This window comes from Hippocampus bargibanti, linkage group LG07, assembly GCF_051943395.1.
Source record: "Hippocampus bargibanti isolate YZ-2025 linkage group LG07, ASM5194339v1, whole genome shotgun sequence".
NCBI classification, from domain to species: Eukaryota; Metazoa; Chordata; class Actinopteri; order Syngnathiformes; family Syngnathidae; genus Hippocampus; species Hippocampus bargibanti.
In genome coordinates, this window is record NC_142740.1 from 22,393,564 (window position 1) to 22,413,194 (window position 19,631).

The 19,631-nt window shown below is 40.3% G+C and overlaps 1 long non-coding RNA gene across 1 annotated transcript; it reads right to left on the minus strand.

Moving 5' to 3' along the window:
• Positions 1-15,812: 15,812 nt before the first annotated feature.
• On the minus strand, positions 15,813-19,047 carry LOC148895817 (uncharacterized). The gene is made up of 2 exons (XR_016115633.1): positions 18,702-19,047; positions 15,813-17,049 (listed from the first exon to the last, which is right to left on the minus strand). It is a non-coding gene; the product is annotated as an uncharacterized LOC148895817 (long non-coding RNA).
• Between the last annotated feature and the right edge of the window lie 584 nt (positions 19,048-19,631).

Sequence of the window (19,631 nt, forward strand, 5' to 3'; positions counted from 1 at the left end):
CACATATCCGAAGACCTGTCCTGGAGCCACAACACGGCATCAATGGCCAAGAGATCCCACCAGCACCTGTACTTCCTCCGCAAGCTCAAAAGAGTTGGAGCCCCGACCCCCATCACGACCTCCTTCTACCGCGGTACCATAGAGAGCATCCTGACCAGCTGTATCACCGTGTGGTACGGCGCCTGCACCGTGTCCTGCCGTAAGACTCTGCAGCGCATCGTGAGGACAGCTGAGAAGATCATCGGTGTCTCTCTCCCCCCCTTCAGGACATCTACAACACCCGCCTCACCCGCAGAGCCATCCGGATCGCTGGCGATCCCACCCACCCCTCCCACAGCCTCTTCAGCCTGCTGCCATCGGGTCGGAGACTGCGGAGTCTCCGAGCCAAGACCAGCAGGCTCAAGGACAGTTTCTGCCACCAGGCAGTCCGGAGACTCAACTCCCTCCCAGCCCTGCCCAGCCTGCCCCTTCCCACTGCCACACTCACCGAACTCTGAGTACAAGCTACATGCTGTACGATCATCCTGAACTCTATTTTTTGTTATTTCTCATTAGACAAAACCTCACTTCAACCCTTTCTAGTTGTTTGTTTTTGCAATTACGACATTATGTCACTTTATGTACGTCACTTCCTCACTTTACATATGTCACTACCCCACTTTACATACGTCACTACCTCACTTTCCATACTACACTACCTCACTTTACATACAGAAATTACATGTATTGTCTGTTGTCAATTGTATGTCTTTTTTAGCCACGTTATAAGTGCCTTGCATGTCTTGCACGCTGGGTCCGAGAGGACATTAATTTCATCTGTGCTGTATGTCATGCATATTAGCATATTTGACAATAAAGCTGACTTTGACTTTGACTTTTTTGGTCTGAAAACTTCGTGTTGATCCGTGTTGATGGCGAAATTAGAAGGAAAACACATACATAACGCCATGGTGAATCGTTGTGTGTTGCACCAAGACAACTATTTGATATTCGCTGACACAAATTCCCAGCTGACAAATCAGCCCATTTCCAACGGAGTTTGGGCGCAATCTTCTGCATTTTCTGGGTGCTACATTGCTGTCCTTGACGGCTCGAATTGATATGGGAGGACTCCTTGAATCAATTGCAAACATTTATGCTTTCCTCTTCAGAACTATTTGAATCATATTCATAACTGGATGAGTAACAAGAAAACATCTATTCCGAATCTGAAGCCATTGTTTTGATTCTCGAGCAAGGCAAGACGTCTTGGCGTGACGTCATGAACAAGGGGGTGGGACCTTCTGAAACTGACCATTTCCGGATTCATTTTGAAGTCATTTTTATTGGTGTTTTTCATTTAACTAAAAATATCAGCCTGTCTGATTTGGGTATTTTAGATGCTATAAAACGTTTTTTCTGATGTCAGTGGGAAACAAAAACAAAAAATGGTGCCGGTTGTCCTTTAAATGTAGTATGTACAAACCTCATAGCACAGAAAGAACACTACAACCCAATTTATTAAATGTCTTTCAAATGTGAAAAATATCCCTGATCAGTTAATAAATTTGTCTCAAGGAATATGGCGTTTACATACTATTTCGCAGATACTTGGAGGAGGAAATGGAAATAGATTAAAATAACATATGCACTGTGATTCATCAAGATTGTGTCTGTGTTTAATAAGTAAAATCGAAGGGGCAAAGTTAAAGAAATCAACATTTATTGAAAAATGGAATCACTTTCAACATTCAAAACATATTATTACACAACGAAATAGGTATATCAATAATACCTACTTGTGTTAAATTCCGCCAAATCATAGATGGTTTGTCCTGACCGCAAGCTCAACAAACTCCTCACTGACGCCCTAGTCTTCACGCGCAAACAGTACACGTGTACCGTCGCCGAGCACACAAACATAGACTACGTGCAGTTGAAATTTGCATACTCGGCACGGCAGCCAATCAGAAGCCTGCTTCTTTCTTCCGGACTTTCGCAAGCGTTATAAATTCGTGCAATTTCAAATAATTTTCAAAAATAGATGCACAGAACCTCAGCCCAGAAGAAAGATTCAAAAGAAGCTAACAACATATGCGACGCTACAAAACGTAAATTTACATTAAACCGTGACTGTAAAGTGTACTAATGAAAGGGGCTTAGTGGCTCATAGGAAGCAATGCAAATGTTGCATTGTGCACCGCAATCGACTACTGCAGCAAAATCTAGCCATGCACATTTACCGTAAATTAAGCAAGGTAGCATTTGTAGTAGGTACATTTATGATTAAAAAAAAACTATAAACTTTGTGACAATGTTTTTTAATGTGATTAGTTGTCCCATTGTGCTTCAAGTTGTGAAAAATGGGGCAGGCAACTTTTCAGTTATCTACCCTGTTTTCTGCTAACTTTTTGTCATGAGTTTCAGACACTGTTTTTACTATAATTTGGGCAGGTTCGGCGGGCCGGATTAAAAAGCCTAACGGGCCGTATGTGGCCCGCGGGCCGTAGTTTGCCCATGCCTGATTTAGACTCTACACACAGTCTCTTCTCAAAAATCTTTGTTTAATTGTTTGTCCGTTTCCTGGACTTCGGATGAGAAAACATGCCACACTTGGACTTCAAAGTTTTCTTTATCAATGAGGTGCCATTAACATAACAGAAGCAATTTTCTCACAAATTGTACCTTTTTCAGAGCACGGCACCTCACTTATGATATGCAGAGTTCCACGACTCTGAGGGCAATCTCAGTTTAAGCTCTCAGATGTCTGGACCATATTTGAAAAAAGGGAGAAATTTGTTTCAGAATGAAGAATTATAAACTCCAGAAGTCACCTTGGGGCAAGGGGGACAGGACTTTGGACTTGTATAGATCTTTAGTTAAATGTGCACTGTGCTGTCTGGGTTTCCTACAATTGTTTGCTAGAAAAAAATAACCAATCATACATCACTGTTTCCTTTCTTTTGTGTCCTTTAGTCTGTATTTTACAATATTTTGTTTGCAAATGAATAGAGGACAGAAGAATGTGTCAAATAAGAAACCTTTGGGCATTTGTTGGCTGAACATCACAGGCAAGAAAAGAAGACATGACAAAACAATAATCAGAACAACAGTAGAAGTTAAAAAATATGATTTATGGGTTTTTGGGTGGGTACCAACGTCAAGTTGGCACAATGGATTACCCTCTACTGGATTTCAGACAATTTAAGACCTGTTATTTTGTCACATCGCATAGGTCCACTATTATCGATTATGTCTGTTTTTTCACTAGGTTGGTTGGTGGGAGGAAGAAAAAAGTGTCTGGTTTGTGCAGTTCAACGAATGTTTCATTCTGTACAGAAAATAACCTCACAACGAGGGACAGACGTAAAAGTTGTTCAAGAAAAAGAAAAGCAATCATTCATACCAGTGCGTGTGTGTGCGCGTGCGTGCGTGCGTGCGTGCGTGCGTGCGTGCGTGCGTGTGTGTGTGTGTGTGTGTGTGTGTGTGTGTGTGTGTGCAGTTGGTGGGGAGGGGAAGTAAATCTTAAGTCATCATTTCCAGTGTGGCTCAAAGACACTACAAGTGACCAGAGAACAAATCTTGAATTATAGTTGGTAAGCCACAGTGAAATTTCAAACTACTCCAAGTTTCAAACCAATTTAAATAAGTGACTGTTACGAAGGTGGATTCGACCCACACCCCGAGTGGGGAGTAAACACAAAAATACATAAAATGTGTTCAACACAAGACTAATGTATAACAGCTCATTCTTTTTGCGTCTACAATTCTGCAATTTCCTGAGAGCAGAAATGATAGTATGTCCAAAGCAGCCAGATGGTTCTGTGGGTATTGCCTCACTCTCACTTTCAGCGCTTCACATTTGCACTCTCTGCTCACATGTCACTTTTTCTGATATGCAGGGACGAGGGCTATAGCGAGCACAGATTTGCACCAGTGAAATGTTTGCTTTATCATCGATTTACTTAATCAAAAACTTCTTCATGGATAAAACCCTGCCAAAAATCCCACAGATCAGTTCGTTCTCACGGCATTTAGCCACAAAGCAGTTAATCAACCCCTGAAGATGGTCAAAATATAGTTTAGGAATGTTTTTTGGCATATGTTTTTCAAGAGTATTCAATTTTTTTTCTGTCTATTTTATCGGATTAATGTAACAATTTTAATCTTATTTGTTTTTATCAAATCTGCAATCATGCAGTGTGTGGGTTTGATTATTTGGCAATTATTTACTTTTTTAGGAGCAGCACAGGATTGAAGTATAGTAGAACCCATGGCTAATTGAGCATCGTAGTTTTTATAAAGTTATCCAAATTACATCCCCCAACTACTTTTTAGGGATGGCAACGCAGACTCTGGACAAAAGTACAAAACACCCACATCAGTGCAAGTGAATACGGAACAAAAAAGAGCTCCAATGTTTTGTATTCTTCTGGGATTGATTTTGTCAGCTTTTTGGTTGCATTTCTTTGGATATTAAGTCAATTTATCCAAACAACATTTCTCAAGAGGTCACTAATGGATGGATAAGAGGATCTGCTTCAATATCTGTTGTAGTTTATCTTTTGGGTCATCAAACTCATCCAGCCATATACAGTAAAGTCTCGTTATATCGATATCGGATATATCGATAGTCCCGGTTATATCGATACTATTTCGTCTGTGTAAGCTCTCAGTCGTACAGGAGTGGTCCATCGATGAGAAGGTTTCTTCAGCCGTCATCTGTACAAAAGTGAAGGTTTCGGACGTTTCGCCTCCTATCCAAGAGGCTTCGTCAGCGAACTAAAGTCTGCCTGGTCGTATCGGCCCCATTTATATATCCCTAATGTCCAGACATGGTGGCGCCTCATCTCAGGTTGGGGGGGCAGAGGACCCCTCCCTGTGGCCCCACTGATTGTTCCTACATTCCTGACTAACGACTGGCCTATTACCCCCACACCCACCGGTATCACCTCATCAGCATAACGACCCTCATCAGCATTACGAAAGTTGCCTAACCTGTTTTGCCTAAGCAGGCTATTGTATGAACGATCCAAATTGAACCTCACCCCACCAGACCGGTTTAATGAAGGATTTCGTTGTTTTATAAGAATCGCTTCTTTTACCCCCCTTTCAAACCATCTATGTTCTTTCGCTAAGATGTTAACCTCATTGTCATCAAATGAGTGGTTGCTAGCTTTTAGGTGCAAATGTACTGCCGATTGAGGTCCACTTATATTATCCCTGCGATGTTGATAAAGTCTTTTTTGAGAATTTGTTGAGTCTCCCCAATGTACTGCTCTTTACAATTTTCATTCTTACAATGTATAGAATAAACTACATTACTTTGTTTTTCATTTGGTAAGAGGCCACGCCATGTATCTATGGCCTGCCAAAAATACATAAAGAAGGGTTCCCCCTCAGACCAATTGTTTGTAGCATTGACTCCTCGACATACAATGTAGCCAAATATTTAAAAACTATCTTAGCTCCGTTGGTTGGTAACACAGAATATCACGTAGAGAACACCACAGGGTTTGTAGAGAGGATCAAAGACATCATATTGGAACCTGAGGAAACTTTGGCATCATACGATGTGACTTCTCTCTTTACATCTGTCCCAACCCCAGCAGCAGTCTCAGTGGTGAGGACGAGGCTGCTGGCGGATGTTTCTCTGCATGAAAGAACCAAACTTAAACCGGATCACATCTGCCAATTATTAGAAATCTGCCTTAATACTACGTATTTCCAATTTCGGGAAAAAATTTATAAACAAATTCATGGTTGTGCTATGGGCGCACCAGTTTCACCCATAGTGGCTAATCTTTACATGGAAGAGATGGAGAAACAGGCCCTCACATCCTTCCCAGGGACAAAACCTAGACACTGGTTTAGATATGTGGATGATACTTTTGTCATAATTAAGAAACAAGAAATTCAATCCTTCATAGATCACCTAAACTCTGTAGACTTCAACATTAAATTTACTCGTGAGGACATTCAAGAGAACCAACTAGCCTTCTTGGATTGTAAAGTAATTATAAAAGAGGACAGAGCGCTAAAAACAGAAGTCTTTAGGAAGGCTACGCACACTGACCAATACTTACTTTTTGACTCTAACCACCCTTTACAACATAAACTAGGAGTTATCAGAACCCTCCAGTGGGGCCACAGGGAGGGGTCCTCTGCCCCCCCAACCTGAGAGTAGGGACCTATCATAGCTGTGTCCGGCGCCACCATGTCTGGACATTAGGGATATATAAATGGGGCCGATACGACCAGGCAGACTTTAGTTCGCTGACGAAGCCTCTTGGATAGGAGGCGAAACGTCCGAAACCTTCACTTTTGTACAGATGACGGCTGAAGAAACCTTCTCATCGATACTATTTCTATGCACGCACGGAGAAAATTACATGCAAACAGGGTCGGATATATCGATAGTCCCGGTTATATCGATATTTTTTCAGACTCCCTTGAATATCGATATAACGAGACTTTACTGTATTCTCTAAACATGCTTTGTGGAAAGATTTACTATATTTTAATTCGGATTGTAACATCTGAGAGTTCTAAGTGCAGCTAAGCTTGGTGGCCAGAGAATGAAGGTAATTAGACCTTTAAAGGATAACCGACATCATTTTTTGTTTCTTAACTGACATCAGAAAAACGTTTTATAGCATCTAAAATACCCAAAACACTCAGCATGATATTTTTAGTCAAATGCAAAACACCAATAAAATGACTTAAAGTGTCCAAAATCTGCAACAAAAATTAACCCTGAAGTGGCCAGTTTCAGAACGTCCCGTCCTTGCTTGAGAATCAAAACAATGGCTTCAGATTCTGAGAATATGCTTTCTTGTTACTCATACAATTATGAATATGATTCAAATAGTTCTGAAGAGAAAAGCATACATGTTTGCAATCGATAAAATAATTTATTCCATGCCATTTTGAGTTGTCTGGGGGCGCGGCGGCACAAAAAGAGGCAGAAAATGGCGACAAAGCTCCTGGAAGGAATTAATCAGCCCGTTTCCACAGGCTGATTAATTCCTGACACGGAGCTTTGTCGCCCTCTTCTGCCTCTTTTTTGGTGCTACACAAAGTTTTCAGACCAGCCAAGTACAGCCAAATGCATTGACGTGATGGAAGGACTGCTACAATGTGTCCTTTTTTCAGTCAGGGGCGTTCCGTCAGTGACGTAACTCAAAAACAAGACTTCCGGAATATTCATGTGGTGGAATATTTGTAAATCTACTATTGTATTGTAATGAAAGAAATACACTGCACTGTATAATAAAGTCACTTTATTTACATTTGTGACGGTCATTGATGGCTTAATGGAATGGCGTTGGATGTTGGAGGTCAGCGGGAATTGCCGTTTGGAAAGAGAGTCACATTCCATAAGGACTGTAATTAAAGAAGTAAACTACTATAAAAATAAAGTCGTTTTATTTACCTTTGTGATGGTCATTGATGGCTTGATGGAATGGCGTTGGAGGTCGGAGGTCAGAGGGAATTGCTGTTTGGAAAGAGAGGCACATTACATGAGGACTGTAATTAAAGAAATAAACTGTCCTGTAAAATAAAGCTTTATTTACCTTTGTGATGGTCGTTGATGGCTTATGGAAGGAGAGTCACCTTCCATAAGGACTGTTGGTAACTCAACCTCTGGTGTGGCTTCTCTTCTTTGTTTCTTTGGAGACTCCTCATCATTTTTGCTGATTAAAAACCTCTTAATTGACAGCTGTTGTTTTCTGACTTGTAATGTCTTACGAAGCTGAGGCATCATATTATTGTTCATCATGTTGATCATTCTCATTGCCACAGTCTTTTCTGGCTGGAACTGTTCGATAAAAGCCTGCACATCATTCCTCTTTGCCAACATTGCCTTGATGAGCTCACTTGATGCTGCAGCCATCTCCTCCTCGCCCTCAGATGTTCTCGAACCATCCGTTGCTGGCTTTAAAATCCACAATAAGCGACGAACGTCCAGGTTGCCGCATGGCGATATTGGAATGAATTACCCGTGCTTTCTCGCATATAATTGCTTTACTCATGCTGTCGCCGGATAGCTGCTTTTCGTTAATCCAAATTAACAGAAGTTTTTCAACTTCTTCGATTGCCCGAGACCGTTGCTTTGACCACACGGAAACACCTTTTGCAACAGACACACCTTTGATGGCTTCTCTGTTGCGGACAATGGTAGCACTGGTTGACTTAGCATAACCGTACTGGGCCACTAAATCACACAAACGCGCACCTCGTTCGTGTTTTTCAATTATCTCCTCGACTGTGATTTTGTTTTGTGTCTTCTTCGGCTGAACACAAGCCTGTGGTGCGGTCTTTTTCGGTCCCATAATAGCAAAATTATCTGCAAATAGCTCCTCGGAGGCGATCGACGTGTGAATTCAGAGAGAGGGGGTGTGGAAAGGTGGGCCGGCTGGAGCGCTGTTCGGTCGTGTGCTTCCGCCGAAGATCCGAAGATCACTCCGCCAGATCCGAAGATCACTCTGCCAGCCGTGGTGGGTGAGTATCGCGAAAAGTAGTGCGTATTCCAAGATTTAATTTTCATAAATTTGACGTTCGTAAACTGAAAAGTTCATAAGGTAAGGTGTTTGTAAGCCGAGGTCTCACTGTACTTACTTCAAATAGTTAAGGTCAACTTTGAAAAATTAAAATTCCTTGTGCAACTATTTAGTTTGCATTTTTTACCATGACTTGCATAAAGATGGTGCATCAGCAACAAACCAATTGCGTCAGGACAAATCATAGGGCTATGTTGGACAGACAACAATTCAAAATCAGTGACAAGACACAATGACTGCGACATGTCTATCGGCTCAAGTTTGGGCGACATTTAGCCCATTTTAGTTTGCCGCTGGCATAACATGATAGTGGTGATCGGAACCAAGGCAGACAGATTTGTGTGGGGTTATGTCATCATATTTTATTTAGAATTATGACACCAGTGTTGGAAAAATCAACTGGAATCACTGCAAAAAAATTTTACACAAATTCTAAACATTTTCATCTTAAAAATGTGTTCAAGAGCGGCCCTTGTGTGTGTGCGTGTCCGTGACCACGTGCGGCACCTCACTCCGTGGTGAATCAAAGAGGAATGAGATAAGCCGCTTGCTTCCCTTGGATGACAAAAAAAGAGTGGCATTCCCCCGGACATTGACACACAATGCAAACGCCTCCTTGTACCTGCGCCAGTTTACAAAAATACCCCGACCTAAAAAAATGCCCAGGTGCAAAGTTACACTGCACTTAGTTTTACACTTGTGCCGTGCACAAGAATGAGGCTTCGAGTCTAAGCCAAGCTATTACTGAATTGGTGCATCACAATTTTGGGGGACTTGAACAAGGAAAAGGAAAACCGCACGAAAATCAAGATGTGCCAATTTTTTACTCTACACCTGTATTTATTTATTCTCAGCAGTTTGATTGTTGTATTTAGATACAATGGATATAAAATTAATAAAATCATCTGCAACTTCATCTGATGAACAGTGTTTGACAAGATGAAGGAAATTATCCACATGGTGATGATCACGGGATCCCAATTTAGTATGTGTGATTGTATATTTGAATGTAGATGTTCATGTATTTGAAAGCATATTTTGTGTCTTTACGGTGATCTCCGTGCAATAATTTTTGTGACACTGCTGTGAGAATGTGGATGAGGTATGATCTGGATTTCACAAAAAAGATTTTGCGATGGCTGTGAAAGATTGTCAGGGAGTTCAAGTTTGCCTAGAGTCAAGATAAATAGGCTAGAGCTAACTCACATTGCTTTCTGGTCTTTCTGCTTTCTTTTTCAACTGGTCCAATGGGCTACAAAGTATCATCACATCAGCTTTAATTCTAATTCACATTTAGACAGATAGCCAGAGGATTGACCAGTTTCAGCAGGGAGCAGTGGACCAGTATATTTCTATTTTAGTGGTTTATAGCAATGGGGATGCCTTGAAATGGAATTCAATCATTCTGATATTGTTGAAGATATGAATGTTCTATGTATGATGCCCTATTTTATACACAATCTTTCATCTAGAACTGCTTCATGTCATCACAAAGAGGGTACAGCAAGTCCTGAAGAATTAATGTCTCTCTGTGTCTTTGTTTTGTCATATTGTCTCTATGCTGTCATGTTATTTGTTATTAAGTTTTTTTTGTTCTTTTGATTTCAAGACGGCGCCCCAAGAGTGGCTGCCTTTCCAGCAGCTCATGTATTTTGTTTTTCTACTTTCATTCCTTTCATAACTTTGCTGCTGTGAAATGTAAATTTCTCCACTGTGAGACTAATAAAGGCAAATCCAATCCAATCCAATCCAATCCAATATGGAGCACACGTTTTGGAATAGGTGCCAGACATGTTTCCTCATCTTCCTTCCGAAAAAGAAATAGGCATCCCTCTCATGGTTTTTCCGGGGTAGTATCGAGGTGCAACTTTAAAACGGGAAGTGCTTTATTAGGAAGACTCAGATTGATTTTTCTGTCAGAAGGCATCCATGCTGATGAGATTGATTCAGACTTGGTAGAAGGTTGAAATGGAGAAAGTGGAAGAACTGAGTGAACGCTCTTTCCATCTTTGGAGTGGTTTCTCATTGCCTTTGGGTGCAGACAGCCATGAGGCTGGAGCTGTCTCCTTAAGTAATTGCTAGCAGGTATCTATGCATACTTGATGAACACCCACTATACAATGCAGACAATAGCCCTGCTGTAAATATGTAATTGATAGTTCTGACCAAAGGCTGGTATGTACTGGGACAGTCAGTTGACAGCCTCTCCTGAAGGAAAGCCTTGAACCGCTTGCCCATTCATAGCCAGATAAGAATGGGCTACAACTGCTTGTTCAGAATGAAAAGATTTCTGTCTCTTTGGCTCCCAAAGTTAATTTTATCTCTTTAATTGGGGGTCTTATGAACCCAGTTAATATTCATCACTATTAATACCTTATTGGATTGGATTTGGATTTTTATTAGTCTCGCAGTGGAGAAATTTACATGTCACAGCAGCAAAGTTATGAAAGAAATAGAAAAACAAAACACATGAGCTGCTGGAAAGGCAGCCACTCTCGCGGTGCCATCTCGAAGTCAAAAGAACAAAAAAAAACTAAATAAACAAATAACATGACAACACAAAGAAACAGAGAGACATTCTTTCTTAAGCACTTTCTGTACCCTCTTTGTTACATAAAGCAGTTCCGGATGAAAGAGGAGAGGATCAAAGCGTCTCTTCACCAGTGGATCAGGGACATCATGGTCGAATGTGCACGTCGACTACAAGCTAAATGTTGAAAGCAAACACGCAGCTGTAGCATCCATTGACGAAAAGAGATTGTCTCAATCTCCTGTCCCTCATAAATCTGCTTCAATTCCAACCCGTGACAGTTCCATATACGCATCTGCGCTGTACGCTGACGCTCCTTCCTTCTTATCGCGGGCTCCTCAAGCCATGTATCCATCCAGCCACAGACTGTCCAACAGCACCGACCTTTCCGCTGAACAAAGTGGGGCTGTGAAGATGCTGCCCATTACAGGTGCAAAAAACCCACAATGGCCCCAGTGGTTTCCAGCGATGACAGTCGAATGGCAGCAATATTCCTCCCATTCAAAAACAGTACCGTCATATTCATGCAGCCGAAAAGGCGCAACCGCCCAGCACAGTCTCCTCCTTGATGATTGTCGTGGCCAAAAATGCTGACAAACAATTGGTATCCGATTCCAGACGACGCACAACAACACAAAGTCACAAAAGAAAACACAAAAACAACAAAAAAACAACCAAAAAAAAGCAAGGCTCATGAGAGCCCTTGCTGACGGCTGCCTTCTCAGGCGCCATCTTGGACTTCCTCTTATTGTCGTCAAATGAGCGGTTGCGAGCTTTTAGGTGTATATGTGCTGCCTATTGAGGCACACTAGTATCATCCCTGCGATGTTGAGGTAAAATCTTAGCGAAAGACAATAGATGGTTTGACAGGGTAGTAAAAGAAGCTAATTTCATAAAACAGCAACATCCTTCACTAAATCACCATGGTGGGGTGAGGTTCAATTTGGATCGTTCGTACAACAGACCTCTTAGGCAACATAGGCTTAGTTATGCTGCTGAGGTGATACCAGAGCAAATGGGGCAATCAGGCCAGTCGTAGACCTCATATTCAGGCAGGACAATTGAAGTAATCATTCAGGAGAATAGAAGTAATCAGTGTAGCCGCAGGGAGTAGTCCTCTGCTCCGCCCCAACCTGAGAGCAGGGACCAATAAGAGCAGAGTCTTGCACCGCCATGTCTGGACAGGAGGGATATATATATCAGGCCGAAACTACCAGCAAAAGATTTTAGTTCACTGATGAAGCGTCTTGGATAAGAAGTGAAACGTCCAACACCTTCAAAGAAGTACAGATGACGGCTGAATAAAGTTTTTCATTGATGGACCACTCCTGTACAAGAGAGCTTACACAGATGAAATACTACAATGTGTCATCCATACTTTTAATGAACCTTTCGGAATCGTTACTCTGTTGAAAAAGAGGGATCAAACTGTTTCTCCATCTCTGAAATATTAAATATTTACAGCTGGAAGCCATCTATCTCCCCATAAAAGACAAAAGGACGTTTTGTCACTTCAAATAATAACTTAAGCCTCTGGAAAAGGAAGCCATGTTCCATCGTGAGCACTGTATGAGGTTTGGCAGATGCAAAACCGCAACAAGAAATATTTCTGACGGCAGTGGCTTGAAAACAAGTAACAGACTGCAAGAATTGTTTGGCCTCAATAGGAGAATATATTATGCGGCTCAAGTAACTTTTTTTTTTAGAGCAGTTTTGATAATCAATAACTAAATTTGAGGAGAGACTTTCTAATTTAGAGAATTCACTTTTTGCATATTCACCCATGGGACTCGAAGCAAAGCTTTTACTGGATAATAAAATCAAAACAACGAACTCAGGAATTGAATGCACGACTGCAGCTCTCCAATGTTTCAATATTCGCATATCAAAATGGAAATTCTATTGAATAATTGTGCATTACAATGAACAACATTTTTACTGTATACAAAGTACATTTCAGTTAATAACAAATGACCAGTGAGTTTCCAAAAATAAAAGCAAGATGCCTTAACCTTCTGCTCTTTGAGCAAATTACCTATTTTAAGCTTAAATATTCGCTGACCCACCGAGGAATATTTTTTTACCTGTGTGACAGAAATTGCATATGCTAAAAATAGTTGGGTAAACATGAACTCAAATTGGTTCAAAGGTCATTTATTTTGTCCTCAAAAGTTGAATTAAACAAATAACCCCAAAATGACACCGTTCTTTGATTGTTTTGTACAGAAGCATCCAACTTTGAACCAGATTTAAACAAAAACGTTTTGTTTTGTCCATGGCCCGTGAAACTACCTCTTTCAAAGATGAATACAAATTCTACAGTCAATGTACTTTCTAAAAATAAATCAAATTACTAAATTCTTGGTGGAGGAAGCAATGAAGCTGAAATATTAAATGATTCGGGAATTCATCATTAATATTTAGTTTTATGCCCATTTTAGTTTGTCCACACAGTATTAGACTGTCTCTTGGGTCACTGTACCCCATATCGGAGCAGTGGGGAAAAAAAATTAAAACAACATTGCAAGAACATCACAATTCATCTCTAATAGACATGAAAATACAAAGCTTCGGAGCGAATAATTGGATGAAATTCTGCAGCATGTGGAGCTTCTCATGCCTCACTTCATTTCACGATAATGATAATTAAAAGATGGAGGATGCAAGACGACATTACAAAACGGGATTAGTGAAATGCCAGTGCTGAGTGCTACATTCACTCCCGTTGCACTTATTGGAGCAGACACAGACCTCTGGTTACGGCGCACACACATTCGCTTGCCACCCTCTTAATAAACTTCATCCTTCTCGATTGCATTTACCATGGTTTAAAATAAATGCACTTTGCTCTTCACACAATTGAAGTTCCACATATAAGGCCATGATAAGCTTCAATCAGAGAATAGCGCCCTTAGTTTGAAACAAAGCCTTGTTTTTTTGTTGTCGTTTTTTTTCAATTTAAAGTTAATTATGATTTCACAGGTCCATACAGTCAATGAGAAGAAAAAAAGAATACAGCTCCCCTATCCTACATCCATTCAATTTCTGGAGTTGTTCCATTTTAAAATAACCAAAACGAGGTGAGTAATACAAAACGTGTAAGGACTAGTATTGTATTCAATGATACAACTGTGTAACCAATTTTGACAATATAATAACATGAAAACAAAGAAAGATAAGCAGAAGAAAAATAAAATAAAATAAAATAAAATAAAATAAAATAAAATATTTCAACATTTAGCTTGTAGTTGACGTGCACATTCCACCATGATGTCCGTGTTCCACTGGTGGAAAGACGATTTGATCCTCTCCTCTTTCATGCTCTGCTCTGTGTCTTTGTGTTGTCATATTGTCTTTGTTTTGTCATATTCCAGCAGCTCATGTATTTTTCTACTTTCATTCCTTTCATCACTTTTCTGCTGTGAAATGTAAATTTCTCCACTGCGAGACGAATAAAGGCAAATCTAAATAAAATGAAATATTTGACTCATAACGCTTTCTGTTACGGGGGACTTAAATGCGGGTGAATTAAAACTTTGATAGGTCTATAATATTCAGGAAAAACCCTGTAAGCCTTTCATTTCTTACGTTTTGTTAAACCAATGCTGTTCTGTACATCGCATTGTTTTATTGTTCAGTCTGTGAATGTCTATGTACCATTGGGGTACTGAGCAATGTCATATCAGAAAATTTAATGCGCACATCACTTCAAACATTGAAATACCAGTCTCAGATTAATTTGACTTAATGCTTCACTGTAGTACATGCCCAATTAAATGTTGACTTTATTTGCGAGCTTTGTGATAAGATACTTAATAACAAATAATTCATGTCCACAGAAAAAAATATATATCTGGAATAATATTTTACTGAAATTATGCTATTTTTTTTAAACCGACAGTGTGTCTTAATGCATCAGTACAATAAGGTGTACCTAATGGATGTCAGCAAGGTGTGTGTTTGCGATGCTAAAGTGAATGCTTTTGAGGACGGTTTGTGTGTGAATTACTTCATTAGGCTAAACGTAATACTGAAATGTAGACTGTCTTCCCTAAGTCAGATAAAATATGTTAAGGGTGGAGGATAGACCAAAGAGGCTGTCTCCATGTCTGGTCTTAGTGCTCACCATCTCATGCATGTGACAATATTAAAGAAACCCGCAGAGAGTTTATTTATTTGCAAAGTGTTGTGCTTTGTTATGACGCTTGTATGCACACTGACCTGCACACAAAGGCCTTGCCCAAGACAAAGCAAACCCTCCAAACATAGACAGCCATATGAGCGATAGGATCCTCTTCATCAACCTCCTACAACTTGGCGTCCACATGTGTGGACATCAAATTATTGTTTGTCAAGACTACAATGTTAAATTTTGGACCACAATGAATGTCTTCATATGTAGACAATATTTTTCTCTGAAACTACATCAAGTAAAAGGATACATGTTTTTTTTTTTATACTCAGCAGGTCCCAATTAGCCTAAATCGAAAAAATAAAATGCAAAAATGCATGCCTTTCAAGAGTTCGGGTCTTCGGAGGTTAAATGTAAATCCCTTTCATGAATATTCTTTTCACAACCATCTTTTCTGAACAAATATTAATTGAATAGTAAATTATAAAAATAAATTACGAAAAACAAAAATATTGATGTCATCAAACCTCTGTATTAGTTGTTTATCCTTCTAACCTGGAGAGCCGAACACAGATAAAACAAATACTCTATTGAATAACCATTTAGTAGAACAGTTTTGATTTTGTCCTTTATTCTTTATCAGTTCAATAACCTATGGAATGTACTTAATGCTGGACATGTAAAATCTCTGCACAACCATAAGCCTCTATGAACTCTGTACAATGAATATGTTTTCTTCTGCACTTCATGTTGAGTTGCATTGAGAAAAGAAGCTTAATTTACTGACAATGATGCCTGTTGTCCTCAAATAAAGCAATTTGATCAGTCTTAATGGAAGTCAAGGGGGATGTAGAATGACAGAGCGAGGTAAGAAGGTCTAACTTGGAGAACCACATCATTTAAAAGTCCCTTATCAACCATTAATCATTCTCCTATCATCAAGTTTTCTAATTTCTACTTAATGGAATCCTCACCCATTAGTACATGGCCTCCCTCATTACAAGCCTTCAAGTTGTATTTCCAGTAAGGAAAAGAATGACCATAATGTGTGTTAATAGTGCCGTTTAAAATGATGGACTGTTTCATCAGTGACTACTAACATGTGTAAAGTAGATCCTCGCTATTTGTGGCGGATAGGGGCCAGGCTAATGAAATCCCTATGTAAATGATGACCATTCAAGAAAAAAAAATAATGAATTAAAACACCTACAAACCCTTGTTTTTTACTGTATTTTGTAGCTGGAGTTTCAGTTATTTGTCACATAGACAATAAAGCATTAAATGTTTTCTAGTGAGCTAAGAACTCCATTTTGATATGCAGGATGACAGGCAGGCGTTAAGTAATCCATCTAGTCCAGTTTGTCAATGAATAGAGATAATAAAATGAGACAAGATAGGAATGGAACCTTACAAGTCCAACATGATTTGCTTTCTGAATTGAATCTGAATGTTCTAGTTTCAAAACAATTTCCCCCTTATATACATCATCATCCATATGAATCTGTCAACCTGTTCCTTTTTCCAAAATGGCTCTGTCTCTGATTCTGATTGAGTACTCGAATGATGTCTTGAGGACTGGGGAAGAAACATTAAGTAAATGGAGATCATAACATAGCAAGAAGCTAAGAACAGGCTGATGGAGCCAACACGATCAGACTTTGTCAGAAAACAGAAGAGCACCCTCGGGCATTGTTTAAGCCAAACTTGCACAAACGGCCTCTTTGTTGTCCAGCCACATTCTCTTTCGCAGCCTTTGTACACGTTTTGAATTTCAGGTTAGTATAAAAAGAAAGTCTCGTTGTCATAGTTACCAAGAAGACGTTTCTTTCACGGGGTCAGTGGCACTGAAAAAGCAAACATAGAAATATTTCCCAAAGTATCAAATAGAGACATGTGCTACTATGTAAGCAGAGAATCAGAAAGTGTCTTTAATTATAACAATCCACCTCTGCACCTTTGCTTTCACTTGTTAATTGAGTAGCTGTGTGACAATAGATATCATGTAATCTAATCTCTAATATCTATGCACAACAGTCCTGCAAATTCTTGCAAATTAAAGATTCAACGTAATCCTCTATTTCCGAAAACCTTAATCTGTCAGATGAGGAGAATTATGTGGCGTACAATCTGTGCTTCAAACCCGAATGAGCAGGCCTGACATGTGCATGTAAGACAATACTGACCAAGTGGGTAAGTGCAAAGATGGTCACAAGACATGCAAGATTGCTTCTAAGCCTGAACATGGATTTTTCCTTCAAACACAATGCTGTTTAGCGTAGCAATTTTATGCTAGACTGAAATGTCCACAACTACCTGTGCTTCAGGTGCAACCTGGTCTCTGAACAAGCAATGAACAGCTGCCCCTCTAATCCTACTAATTAACCTGGAGACTGGCAACAATATAGGGTTACATCGAACACAGCGTGTCTATCCTTTATCCTGACGCGTCAGTCTATGCAATCTTCAAAATCAGGGTAACTCAATCTGGGACTTCCACCCCATGCTTTTGACAAAAACGAACTTTTGCAACAAGGGAGACAGACCTTACTTTATGTCAACCACCATTGGTGATAGACCGTTCATCCATTTCCCTCCCCCCCCCCCCCCCCCCCCCCCCCCCCCCCCCCCCCCACCAATTCCCTGCATAAACCTCCCATGTGTATTCAACTTGAATCTATATTCCAACTAAAAATCTTATTTTCCTTTCGGCTTTTCCCTTCAAGGGGTCGCCACAGCAAATCAGTGTCCTCCATCTTTAGAGGTTTGACCCACATGTTGTTTTGGCCAAGCTTTTACGTCGGATGCCCTTCCTGACATAACCCTCTGGGCTTGGGACCGGCACAAGAAGATTTATGTCCCTTTGTGGCTACAGAACAAGCAACTCGCTCAGTAAAAGGCTCCCAAACACAAAATGTTTATCGGCACTCTGGTCAGTCTGCTCTTTTCACGAGCGGCCAGCAGAGAAGGCCTTGCAGGCCCAGACGGCCTACCACTGGCTGTTTGACTATCTCACTGACTATCTGGCTATCTAGCGAGCTATATATTAGCTGGCTAGCTATGAATTGGAGGTATTAAAAAGGACAGGTATTACCTTGTGATTTGCTTGTTGTTGATTGAAACCAGACTAGTGCCTGAAGCCAGTCGGAAGATTTAACTGCTATTGATTCAAATCATCGTCATACGCAACATGGCACTTATTTGAAATAGGCTCATGTACCCAATAACAAAACAATGTCATCTGTAGGATACAGCATTGGTATGTGAAGGAAACAAGCACAATAGGAGAACGATGTAAGTACACACCGGTGCAATCCGGACCACTATGCGCCCCTCCCCTCCCATGCCAAAACGTGTCTGGTTATACCCAAGAGAATGAGTGGGGTAGAACAAGGGACCCACTCCCTACAAAAGGCAAACATGATGCATGGAATAAAAACTATGAAATTAATAGACGTCCATGAAAATATAAAAAGTAACAGAATCATACAGAACTCACCAGGACACAGGGAGTACAGGTAAAAGCAGTGAAATCCAATAAAACTAGGAACTACTTGGACAAGGGACAAGTGGCTGAGGGAGCTGATTGGAAGACTCAAGGGACCGGGTTGACGAGCACAGGTGGAAACAAATGACCAAACAAACGAGATGTGACATGAGCAACAGGGAAACTAAAGAATAATATGGAAAAAAAAACAAATACTGTAAGAAGCTAAACAGTAACGCGGATCATGACAAGAGCTGAAGGAGGTTGCAGGTAAAAATGTCCCTCGCAAATGACATCATTGTTCTACAACAATTCACTCCCTTATGGAATATTTGGGGAACGTCGCCACAAAGGACGTGCCAGCCAGTAAATCAGGCCTTCAAAGTAAAAGCATGTCATTCAAATAACACAGTTCCCACATTTGAAACACAAAGCCCAAAAGTGCTTATTTAGCATACCTCCCAAGTTTTTCCATGATGTTTTTTTTTTTTTTTGGGGGGGGGGGGGTGGTCCTTATTTGTTTCTGGTAAAAATTTGTCCTGGGACAACCACCATTTCCACCATTCGTGTACTTTTCAATGTTGCAACTTGTGTTGATTTTGTTTTAGATCACAATTGATCACACAAGATTTCTGTCAAGGGGACTGGATTCTACACTGGAGGAGGGGCAGGATCTCCATGTGTGTCATCTTGTGTTTTGAACCAAATCTGTTAGGTGCATAATTATTTTTACATCTTGGGTCATTAACAAATAAACTTCAGATGTGCGTTCCAAGCCTACTGAGACTTAAACTCAACCTCACATAGCCGTATAGTATACAGTCGAGCAAGTACCATTGTTGAGAGTGAATTGGCTGACACAGAAGAGAAAAACAACATTTTGAAGAGAGTCCACAAATTCAATCAAGACTGCAAGCAAAGGATATGTTCATTCATTGAAAT